Source organism: Tachypleus tridentatus, chromosome 10, assembly GCF_004210375.1.
Source record: "Tachypleus tridentatus isolate NWPU-2018 chromosome 10, ASM421037v1, whole genome shotgun sequence".
Lineage (NCBI taxonomy): Eukaryota > Metazoa > Arthropoda > Merostomata > Xiphosura > Limulidae > Tachypleus > Tachypleus tridentatus.
Genome location: NC_134834.1, coordinates 194529985 through 194543117, shown reverse-complemented (window position 1 = coordinate 194543117; position 13133 = coordinate 194529985). Strand labels below are relative to the sequence as shown.

General features: G+C 34.6%; 1 long non-coding RNA gene across 1 annotated transcript; it reads left to right on the top strand.

Annotated features, from left to right (window-relative positions):
- Positions 1-4506: 4506 nt before the first annotated feature.
- Positions 4507-12561, top strand: LOC143228306 (uncharacterized). The gene is made up of 4 exons (XR_013015312.1): positions 4507-4552; positions 6216-6332; positions 10071-10129; positions 11603-12561. It is a non-coding gene; the product is annotated as an uncharacterized LOC143228306 (long non-coding RNA).
- The last annotated feature ends 572 nt before the right edge of the window (positions 12562-13133 follow it).

Here is a 13133-nt window from a genome sequence, read left to right as displayed (position 1 = left end):
ATTTTATTAAGTTTAATTTGTAGATTATTTTTACTCGAAATGTTTTGTGTGTTATGTATATATATAACAGTATTTCGCTTTTATATGTACATGTATGCATACTATATATTTCTAGCATCTGTTTACGAGACTAAGAATACATTATTCAGTTTACATTTCAAACCTTGACAAGAGAAACACGCCTGGCATGGCCAAATGGTTAAAGTGCTCGTCTAATAATTGAGGGCCGCGGGTTCGAACCCCCGTTACACCAAACATACCCCGCCCCTTTTAGCCATGGGGACGCTATAACGTGACGGTCCATTCAACTATTCGTTGGTAGAAGAGTAGCCCAAGAGTTGGCGGTGGGTGGTGATGACTAGATCCCTTCCCTCTGGTCTTACACAAATAAATTACTGAAGGCTACCGCAGATAGCCCTCGTGTTGCTTTCGCGAAGTTCAGAAACAAAACGTAGAACAGAAACGAGTATTTCTATTTAGGCGGAACTCTTAAAAAATACACGTAGTTTTACGGTTTGCACATAAAAATAATTTTAATCGCTTTAATTAAAATAAGCATCATAAATCTGAAATTCTTTTTTTCTTTTCTGCTCCACATGGTGTGTTAAGCACAAGTCAGTGAATGTCTTTCAACTTCAAGAGCTATTGGAAACCTGCTTGCCAAATGGTGAGTTAAAGATTATTACGTAAGCCTTTGTACCACGAAGTGTTAAGAGTTGTTAGCAGCCCGAAGTTGTAGATCTTGTCCTTCTTGCTAACATTCGGCTACACTTTCAGTTTAAATGTTTTCTAAAACATAAAATAAAATATAGAAAGTATAATATTCGTTATTATAATTCTGTTTTGGAAAATTTTAGGTTTACAAACGTGTCTACACAGCTGTAATTGATGTTTGTAAGTAAATCATTGTGGCATCAAATTTTGTTGTACACTATAAAGAAACAAAAAAACGATTCTATTTCTGATGCAATGAACAGGAAAAGCTTCTGCTGCTTAAAAGCTTATGATATCCTTGATAACGACAATTAAAACTCAGTCTGTTACATCTATAACATTGGCCTAAGAGTAATTTGTTGATTAGTGTCTCAAACTTGGAATTTGAGGGTTCCATGCAGCGGGGAGCGTGTGATAAGAATAACGGTCAATCTAAATAAAAGTTTTCTGAAAACTAGTTGCTATTCTCTGATCCATAGTTAAAAATTAGGAACGACTATGTTTGAATCAGTAGTCTCTAGCCTGGTCGTTTATCACAGTGTGTATATTAGATAAAGAAGCAAACTTGTAAAACAAACATTTTTCTTGTGCTTTCTGTATTAATTCTAAATAGTACAACAGTATGGCGCCACTACGCTGGCAATTATAAATCCCAATTGTAACTTTCAGCCCTCTTCAACTCAAAACCTTATTTAAGTGTTCAATTGCTACAAAAAATAAAGTTAACAACTGATTGGCTGAACTGAGCTGATAACGAGGTCAAAGTTCTTCAGCAACCTATTCAAACATTTGTTAAATGAACATTGATTCAGAACTAGTTGGTGACGTCTCTGTATAATGTTAATTCATAACAGATAATGAAGTCTTGATTTGTTAATTATTATTTACAACACACTCATTCATACTTGAAACACACATTTCTATGTTGCGATAAAAGTTTCAGGTTTTAGTAGAATCCATTTCTCACAAACAGTGGTTGGTTAAGGCACTCGACTTGTAATCCGAGGGTCGAGGGTTCAAATCCCCGTCACACCAAACATGCTCGTCCTTTCAGCCGTGGAAGTTTTATAATGTGACGCTCAATCCCGTTGTTCGTTGGTAAAAAAGTAGCTCAAGAGTTGGCGGTTGGAGGTAGGTGGTGATGACTAACTGCCTTCCCTCTAGCCTTACATTGCTAAATTATGGACGACAAGTACAGATAGCTCTCGTGTAGCTTTGTGCGAAATTCAAAATTAAATTGCAATATGAAACACTGTATTTGAGTACAATTAATCGGCTTTAGTTTAAAGTGGTCAAGACATTAACTGTCCTCATAAGTTTTATTTTACGTTCCTCGTTTTGCTTCAAGTTCGAAGAAAATTTATGAGCTTGAGTTTGAATGTTAATTGATTTCAAAACTAGAAACAAAATAATTAAAAACAAAGTAATTTAATATAATACCTGAAACTAATCCCAGATGTTCTTATTTGTTATTCCAATATTCCAAACACGTTAGAATAAAAAAAATGTTGTGTTATTTTAATGTAGTTAGTTTCTCTGTCCCTCTGAATTTATAAAATAATACAACAAAAGTTTGTCTATAACTACAACTGTTATTTCTACGCAGATTATGTGAAGAGTTGTGCTTCACTAGATGTGTGTCGGCAAGTAGTCCTCGCTCTTGATGTATCCTTCATTTAATCTTGATGTTACAATTAAGCATCCACCACAGTTTGTATTTTCCATTTATTGTCACGTCATGACATAAACTAAACAGTCAGATTCTGTACAAGCATGGTAACATGAACAATCTTCCAATATTGTTCTGAGTCGTTTCTCTTCAGATTTTTATAATTTATCTTTTCATTAAATTACCTATATTACTGATTAACAGAATCGTCCATTTTGAGGTAACGACATTGTAGATCATTAAGAAATCACCGTAGTTTTATTGAAAATAATCATATATAATTTCTCGGTATCGAATTCAAGTACGACATTTTGTACCAAAGACAGACTCGTAAAGGCCCGGCATGACCAGGTGGATTACAGCGTTCGACTCGTAATCTGAGGGTCGCGGGTTCGAATCCCCTTCGCACCAAACATGCTCACCTTTTCAGCCGTGGGGGCATTATAATGTGACGATCAGTGCCACTATTCGTTGATAAAAAGAGTAGCCCAAGAGTTGACGGTGGGTGGTGATGACTAGCTGCCTTCCCTCTAGTCTTACGCTGCTAAATTAGGAACGGCTAGCGCAGATAGCCCTCGTGTAGTTTTGCGTGAAATTTAAAAAACAAAACAAACGACTCGTAAAACGTGTTTACTTTAACCACTTTTGTTAGAACACTTTGGTCTGTTTAGTCATAACGTCATTGTAGTTTTATAAAACGTTTTTATTCACCATAAAAACACACCACAACCTTGTGTTTACAAGTACCGAAGCATAAATCTGTGATATAGTTTCCTGATTCATAACACAGAACTCGGGAACCGGACGACTGACCTTCTCTGACTATAAAAATCTGATGTGCAGCTTGAAATACTGGCAGGTAAATTAGAATGTCTCTAGATGTTTTATATATATATAACTTTGTTTTCTCAAAAAGTTGTTTTATATTATTATCCAAAATAACGAGATGCTATTTTCACATTGTCTTTCATTGTTCTATTAAAATTAGCACAGTTGTTGTGTATATGTATATATTTGTTCAGTTTTATAATTCTGTGTCCATATGAAGCAGTAACTTTCCTTAACTGGGCCAGTTGATCAGTATAGATGGTCCCTCTTTCACCGAGTAGCTTGAATTTTAAAATATCCTCTCAACTGGCCACATAGAGTGAACGGTAGATCTGATATTAGACGTTTTGGGTTTGAGTGTCTACATTGGTTAGGATATATTTCATCATTCCCACATTGTAGTTTGCACCCTAATTTTATTTGTTTATCTCGTATGGCTGTTTTAGGGCCATGCACTCTGAAAAAATTTCGTAGATATATGTTTACATAATTTAAAGTAACACAATGTTAAACTGGTACATCGTATAAACACTTTGCCTGAATCTCATTCAGTTTAAAACCTATATAAATCGTTTCGAATTTGTATTGAAACTGTAAGGAAATGCTTAATAGATTTAAATGACGACAGCCCTTTCAGGATCCTTAACGGTAAGCTTGAGAATGTTATGACACTAGACTGTGTGGGGTTGAAATCCGCTAAGAACACAACACAGATTCCACGTTGTGGAATTTTGCGATAAACGTAAACTCGTGTCATTTGGTTGTATCCACTACAGGTTATCTTAGTAAAATCATTGTACTATTGTTACTTCAGTTTATTTGTTGTTTAGAGATACTTACACTCAGTCATTTTTACTTAATTACAACAGAGTTGCGTTATCCGTGTAATTTGACCAATAATAATTTTTTTCTTCCAAACTTCCAAATACTCATATCGTGACTTTACTGCGAGAGAAATATCTTAATAAAACATAAATCATCGATTACGTTTTACGCAACCGTACGTTTACCGCAAACAAATTAAAATGATCACATACTCATGTCTGATTCATCTGTTTAAACTTTCTTTAACTTTACAAAATAGAGAAACATACAATGAATGCATGAATCACAGCTCACTCTATTTTATTGTAAAATGTTCATTAGTTTATTGTAGTTCCATCTGTATAATAAGTTTCGTTAAGTAGTTAATCGAAATTTTTGTATTACTGCGCTTTTGTTAACGTTTCAAATATTTTTGATGTTTTCTATACATTTCAAGACAACTTTTAAGGCCCATACTAAATCATCGACAGGGAATTCTTCGGGCAGAGAACCTTAGAGATGTTCTCTTCGATATTGGTAGGTTCGAATGTTTAGATACACTAATTGCTAAATTTTATATTTCATAAGCAGAATCAATAGCTACTTTTCATTCGTGTTTTGTAAAGAATTTGTTCAAGTTCATTTGCTAACTACCCCTAGAAACTTATTGCAGATGCGATTTGTACCAGTACAAAATTTCCAAACCGTTAAAGAAAATTTCCGTACCATGTGTTATCTAAAACATTCTGGGGTAAATTTGATGATTAATAAATTAATGATACATGTTCCTTCGGATATCTGATTTGTTCTCACGTTGCTCATTTTTAATGATTCCTCAGAAATTCATGTTGATGGTTTCTGATTCGTTACCCAGAATGTCGCATTTTCGTTTCTGAATCTATTTCTCAAAGGTCGTGTTGATAATTTATACGTTATGCCTCAGAATCAAATGTTTTTTCCTAAATTGTTCCCCAGAGTAATTTATTCATAGTTTTTGATCGAAAATACGTAGAGTGAGTAATACAAATTAATAAAACTATTTTTATATTGCAAAATTACTAAAAATGTATAATATCAAAACAATAACTAAGAAAATTAAAATTTATAACGAAACCTACAACAAATCCAATGCAATGATCATTAACTGGATACCCTAGTTGTTAAAAATATGTTTGGCCTTAATCTCACGTAATTTAACCTAATTGAATCCTTCCCACACTCACTAGCAGCTCAGTGGAAAGCGAAAATTCAGAGGTTCAATCCTGCGATTGGCATTATGCTTTAAAAAAATTAAATTCACACATTAAGCTAACCTATCTAAGATAATATTCATAATTGTAAAATTTAATAATAAAATAATTCAAAGTTTTTCAAAGTAATTTATCCATTAGATGTTAAACCTTTCACATTTAATACCAAAGTCTGATAAAACCAGACCTTGCCTAAGTTATAAATTGATGTTTAGTAGCTCATGCTTCAGCATTCCATGTTTTTTTGTTCTTGGATTGCTCATTGGAAATTTATCTTGATATTTTTAGCTTGTACAGGGTGGCCCGTAAGTCCCTACCCGTCCCTATATCTTATGTATCCAGGGTGTCACCAGTATTCTTGCTCTCATGTACTCACGTACTTGTCACAATACGCTCTTCAAGTGTTAATGGGCTCACATCGGTCATATTTCTCTGACAAAAATAAACAAATTTATAACACATGCGTAAATGAATATAATACAATAACATATGGATGGGTAGGAACTTACGGGCCTCCCTGTATTTCAGGATCCTATGTCACCCATTTTTCAACTACTTCTTAAAAATTCATCTTGATGGTTTCCAACTTGTTCTTTAGGATCATATGTTATTCACTTCCGAAATGATACTTAGAAATTCATCTTGATGGTTTCTAGGCTGTGCTTTGGATGCTTGGAAATTCATCTTGATGGTTTCTAGCTTGTGCTGTGGATGCTTAGAAATTCAAATAGATGGTTTCTAGCCTGTGCTTTGAGTGCTTAGAAATTCAATTTTATGGTTTCCAGTCTGTGCTTTGGAATTCTTTGTTGTTCGTTCTTGTATTGTTACTCAAAAAATTAATGTCGATGATTTTTAACTTGTGCTTCAAAGTCTCATGTAATTTGTTCTTCAAATATTTCTCAGAATTAAATTGTTTTTCTTTAATTTTCAATTTATTTATTTTTATCTAGGGTTTCAACTCAACACGGAAATATTGTGTCTCCTGGTCATTCGTTACATGAGAAAGGATGGAACCCTCCGATTTGGAGATTTTGTTTCCTGCATTTTACATCTTTCGATAGCTTTTGGTAAGAGTCTGTTTATCTGTTTAGAATTAAGCACAAAGCTGTATAATGAGCTATCTGTGCTCTGCCCACCACTTGTATCGAAACTCGTTTTTTTAGCGGTGTTAATCCGCAGACATACCGCTGCGCCACTGGGGAGCTTTGGTAAGAGAAAACATAATACAGACTGCACAGTTTTCCAAATCAAACAGTTGAATCGTTTGTAAAATTTACAAAGATAAAGTATTGTTTAACAATGAGAAATCTTTTTATATTTTGAAAACTAAAATTTTACTTTAAGCATTTTCAAATGTTCATAACCACGAGGATTTGTTCATACACGCCATGGCCCGGCATGGCCAGGTGGTTACGGCACTCGACTCGTAATTTGAGAGTCGCGGGTTCGAATCCGCGTCACACCAAACATGCTCGCCTTTTCAGGCGTGGGGGAGTTATAATGTTACGCTCAATCCCACTATTCGTTGGTAAAAGAGTAGCCCACGAGTTGGCGGTGGGTAGTGATGACTAGCTGCCTCCCATCTAGTCTTACACTGCTAAATTAGGGACGGCTTTGCGCGAAATTCAAAACAAACCTCATACACGCCCAAATATGCGTGCGCATGTCAGTGTATGTACATATAACGTACATATAAATATTACTTAAACGGTATATAAAACATCTGTGTATAAAGAAACAAATATTCCAGCGGTTGTAACCTTAATCGTTTGTTTAATTCAGTGAGTCAACTCAGCAATTAGTGTGGCCAAAGATAATAAACTAAACATTTTTTAACCCTCATTATACATCATCGAATAATTATTAGGTGGCATTCGATGACAAAACCTCTTCTCTGACAACTTGAGAACAGTAGTTTACAGTAATGAACATCAGATTAGTTAAGTTAGTAGTCCATATGATACTGTTCACAGTTTCAGAATTTTCGCGCAACGCTGCACAAAACGCTATTTGCGCATAGCTGTTTTAATCCCGATCTGACACACTGCAGGGAAGATACACTGCTGGCCAAAATCTTAAGGCCAATGAACACAAAGACAAAATATGTATTTTGCATTGTTAGACTCAACCACTTATTTGAGTATAGCTTTGGAAGATGAAAATAAGAAAAGTAAAAATAACAATAAAAAACGTTTTTAGCATTTCATAGAGAAAATGTGAACACTATGAAATTAGCCTAAATACTAGCTGGTCAAAAGTTTAAGGCCATACCAAAGGAAGTCCAAAACAAGGTAAGAAATGCCCAACAAAGGTCTCAGTAGTGAGTTGCACGGCCGTCATTGCGAATAACTGCAAACATTTGCTTTAGCATGATCGATATAAACGTTTGCAGAAGGCTGAATGCAATGTTATTCCAAGTGGTAAAGATGGCTTCACGAAGATCAAGCACTGTTTGGAATTGACGTCCATTTCTATAGCCTTCCCTTGCCATCCACTCCCAAACATTTTCAATGGGGTTCAGTTCGGGCGAACACGCTGGATTGTCCAAAAGAATCGCGTTATTCGCCATGAAAACATCCTTTGTCCTGCGGGCATTGTGAATTGCAGCGTTGTCCTGCTGAAAGTTCCAGTCATTTCCACACAAGCGAGGGCCTTCAGTCAATAAGGATGCTCTCTCCAACATGCCAATGTAGCCACCTACTGTTTGACGCCCCCTGTATAACCTGAAGCTCCATTGTTCCACGGAAGGAGAAAGCACTCCAGATCATGATGGAACTTCCTCCACTGTGTCGTGTAGAAAATGTCTCCAGTGAGATATCCTTATCGTGCCAGTAACGTTGGAAGCCATCTGGACCATCCAGCTTAATTTTTTTCTCATCAGAGAACAAAACCTTCTTCCACTTTTCTACGTCCCATGTTTGGTACTTCTCAGCAAAATTTAACCAAACTGTTTCGTGGTGTGGGAGGAGGCGTAGCCTTTGAAGACGTTTACGGTTTTTAAAGCCTTTCTCTCGTAGATGCCGTCTTATTGTTCTTGAGCTGCATTCTGCGTCCATAAGGGCCTTAATCTGGTTCGACGATCGGCTGGTGACTTGCCGGACAACCTGTCGAATCCTCCTGCTCAACGCCGGCGAAATATTTTAACCCGACCACTTAAAATTCTTGTTCCGTATCCCTCAGGGTCTTTTAAGAAATTTGCAACAGCAGTTTTACTACGTCCAATATCACTAGCGATGGCACGTTGAGAGAGACCTTGCTTTTGCAGCTCAACAATTCTGCCACGTTCAAATTCTGTTAACTTTTTAGCCTTTGCCATGTTTTTACTCAATGTGTCACGAGAGATGTCAGTGGGAGATATTGAAAACACTAATGCTTGAACACAAATGACTAAATTTCGTTATGTGTTAACCGATTAACGCTTTGTTTCAGTATGGTCTTAAACTTTTGACCAGCTAAGTATTTAGGTTAATTTCATAATGTTCACATTTTCCCTATTAAATGCTAAAAAGGTTTTGTATTTTTATTTTTCCTTTTCTTAATGTCATCTTTCGAAGCTCTTCTCAAATAAGTGGTTGAGTCTAACAACGCAAAATGCATATATTTTCTTTATGTTCATTGGCCTTAAGATTTTGACCAGCAACGTATCTATCCAATCAAGAGCACCCAACGCCAAGTGCTGGACTGTTTTGTTTTTCTGATCTAGTTCTGAGATTTGACCATTACTTTTATAGCGTACCCACGGCTCAAAAGTGCGGGAGAACATTGTTTCGGCAACGAGAGCAAACCATGAATCTTCAGGTATACTAACTTCTGAGAAACAACAGAAAATTTCCCGAATTATTTGGAATTAAGCACAAAGCTACACAAGGGGCAATCTACACTCTGCCCACCACAGGTATCGAAACTCGGTTTCTACCAGTGTGAGTCCGCAGACGTACCACTGTGTCACTGGGAGCTTTGTATACAACAGCTACATAAACACATATTTTTAAATCTTAGGATTATTATATAACAGTGACAAATAGTTTCTTATTAAAATAAAGAAAAATCCTTACCCAAATATTGATGTATAGTAACATCAATAAAATAGATACAAATTAATTTTAATCCAGTTCACACTGAAACTGTTCTTCGGGCAATTTACTGATATAAATAGCGTATAAACCACAGTAGTATTTCTTGTATTTCGTTCGGTTTGAATGTTGGTTTGTTTTTGAATTTCGCGCAAAGCTACTCGAGGGCTATCTGCGCTAGCCGTCCCTGATTTAGCAGTGTAAGACTAGACGGAAGGCAACTAGTCATCACCACCCACCACCTACTCTTGGGCCACTCTTTTACCAACGAATAGTGGGATTAGCCGTCAGCATATAACGCCCCCACGGCTGAAAGGGCGAGCATGTTTGTTAATATTATTGTCGCACACTCTTTTCTATTTTGTCTTAGAAATTCTCATTATTACAAACATTGGTCCGTTTTTAACGTCATGAGGGATAAAGTAATTTTTTTGTACTGACACAACTTATTAAAAGCTTGTGTTCAAAATTTTTCGTCGAGTAGTTGTTTTTCTTTATTCGTTCTGACAACTGGGTTTTGGTATGTTTAGTGTTTCTCTGTTTGATCATTTTTGCTGATTCGTGTATTTAAAAAACTTTCTTATTTTGTATTCAGTTTACAGACCGAAATAAAATAATTATTTTTTGTCTTACCGCTTAATTTAATAGAAAAAAAGATAAGTGATAAAATTATATTTCACATTTAAATAAGTTTGATTTTGTTGTATACGCTACACTAAATTTGTTTTTCAGCTACATTTGAAAAGAAAGACCCTCTTCAAAATGGCTACATAAAATTTTCGCTGTCAGAGGTAAGGTGTCTAGAATTTCAGTATTTTTTAGTAATTTTACTTTGTATTATAAAATTTTACCATGTACATATATATAGATTAAAAAATTCATCTTAATTTAGGCTCGATATTAATTTTTATTTTGATCGAGTTCGGAAACATCAAAGTTTCTCTTGAAATATTCATCATTAGCTTTAAACTTTTGTTTCTGTATTTTTTCGCAGTCATTGAAAATCAAATCAGGTTTGATTAAGGTTTTTGAATATTCTAATTTATGGCCAACGTTTAGAAATTACGGTACAAACAATAATTATACTAAATATGATGTACCAAACGCCAGGTTGGTTAAGGCGTTCGACTCCTAATCTGAGGGTTAAGGATTCGAATCCCGGACGCACCAAACATGCTCGTCTTTTCATCCGAGGGGAGCGTTATAATGTGACGGTCAATCCAATTATTCGTTGGTAAAAGAGTAGCCCAAGAGTTGGCGGTGGGTGGTGATGACTAGCTGCCTTCCCTCTAGTCTTACACTGTTGAATTAGAGACGGCTAGCGTAGATAGCTCTCGTGTAGTTTTGCGAGAAATTCAAAAACAAACTATACGAAATTTATATCATCTCAGTTCATTCACAAATATTCGAATATACCAACCATACCAGATAGACTCCTACATAGTACAATAATGTAGTTTAATAAGAATTGGATGAAAAACGAATTACTATGCGAACTAGACAGGTACCTCATACATGATGAAGCTAGTCCTAAATATCTCTCCCCAGTTAATTTATATTTTATAAATAAAAATATAAAAAATAAATAATAATAATAAATATATATATACATTAAACAGTAATAAAAATGCCACCAACAAACAGGACATTCTGCTGATAGAATAAAATAATAACTATATATGAGCCACAATACATGGACATTGCCCTGAAAAGGATCAAAATAATATTCAGTTCTACAATTACAAATACCAATCCGGCAAGACTATAAGTACGGGGAGGAAGAAGAGGTCATAGAGAGCCTGACCCTCCAAGGTATGAAATTTTCTTGCCCAAACACCGACAGAGAGACAGAGAGATATATTTTGTGTAGCAAAAAAAAAAAAAAGGTAAATTTTAAAATTTAGCTAAGGAGTTAATTTTCTAGATTATTATATTCTTGATCAATGAAGAAGCTACGAAAGTGAACAACATAGATGATAATATTTTAGATGGATTATCAATTGATATCCCAAGATAATTTTCTAATATTAAAACCTAAGCTATACAAATGAACAAGTGTTTGGTGTTATAGTAGATGAAATAAATGTAACCAATTTCTGACTTTCATAATTTAAATATTTGTAAATATTTTATCACTATTGTTAGTTTTTAGAAGATGGAATTCTAACAGTTACGTAAGATATAATTAACTGTTCCTAGAGTAATGTCCAGTTCTGTGAGTGTGAAGTTTATATAAGATTTATTTTATTTACTGTCATGTTTAGTGGTTGAAGGCGTCTCTTCAGTGCTGATGCTAAACGAGATAATTTGGTGATTTGTCTAAAGGTGCTATGATGTCTACCTCAGCAATTACTGTCAGATGAAGATTAATCAGTATATATATATATTATAAAAACTAAAATACGATGATTAGAAAAGATAGATATTCGTAAGTTAATATAGTTTTGAAAATGAACAAAGAAAAAAATCATGCTCAATTCTTACAAGAAATTAAAAGTGAAACAAAATGTTAATAAGAGTTCCATTTTATATATGTACTCAAAATATATCGCTGAATAACAACTACCCACTCGAGACAACCTTAACTACTGTATTCGATAAATCTTTCTGTTTTAGTGATCCAAAAGAAGACGTGCTGATGATATTAGTGGTCGCTTCTTGTTGGAATTATTTTACTGATATTTTTATTTGAAGTTACTTCATTGTTACATCTTGGCCAAGCATTCTTTGATCTTCTGTTGTTTTGTTTTGTTTTTCGTCTAATCTAACAATTCTTTGAAATTCATCCTACTACAATAATTTAAAAACTTCAAATGTCAACAGTTAAAGAAAAAGGTCATCTAAGATTTAGGATGAAACCAAACAATCAGAAAAGCAAAAAATGTTCTAGAAAACTTAAATGTCAGTATAGAGTAATTATACACTGCCTGTGGTCTGTGTGAAAGATGGCGGTTTTCTTTCCTTTGTTTATAGTAGTATCTTGAAAAACTGTACAAAATAGTGTGCTTGGGTTTTCTTATAGCAAAGCCACATTGGGCTATCTGCTGAACCCACCGAGGGGAATCGAACCCCTGATTTTAGCGTTGTAAATTCGTAGACATACCGCTGTACTAACGGGGGGCTGTACAAACGAGAAAGGATGCAAACACTATAACAGCAACAAATATAATTTTGCTTCTAAAAATAAAAAAGTTGGTTGACAAACAGATGAGATGATATTTAGTTAAAACTGCAAACAAAATAAATATAAAATACAACAGTAAGCCTAAAATAGCTTAAGTGTGCCACTAAGTTACATTTTTCGTTAACTGCAACTTTAACTTTCAGAAGAGTAAAATAACAAAAGAAATTTGATATTACATAAGTTGGTACCCTAGTAGTACGAAACAAAACATGTGAGCGCGATTTCATAAAGTTGTCTTTCGGGGTCAATAAAAACGTTGAACTTTTTAGTTTTCTAATTAAAGATTTGTCTTTATAAATATTATGTTTCATTCTAATAATTTCAAATCTGTGAACAATTGTGTATCATTGTTATAGTTGTTTACTGTATTATTGTTTTTAACGTGTGGCTCAAAACACATACTAATTAACGCCCCCTATTTTTATAAAGCTTCCTATAATCCACTTTTATTATCACACTTTTCATTGAAAAAAAGAAAGAAAACAAACACATTTATTAGCGCTAAAATCAACAAATCACAAGTGAAAAACTGATAAAATAATATAATTAGCGGCCCACCCCATTCAGTTTACAACGCCTCCGGAAACAATAATTAGCAGCAATACAGAACA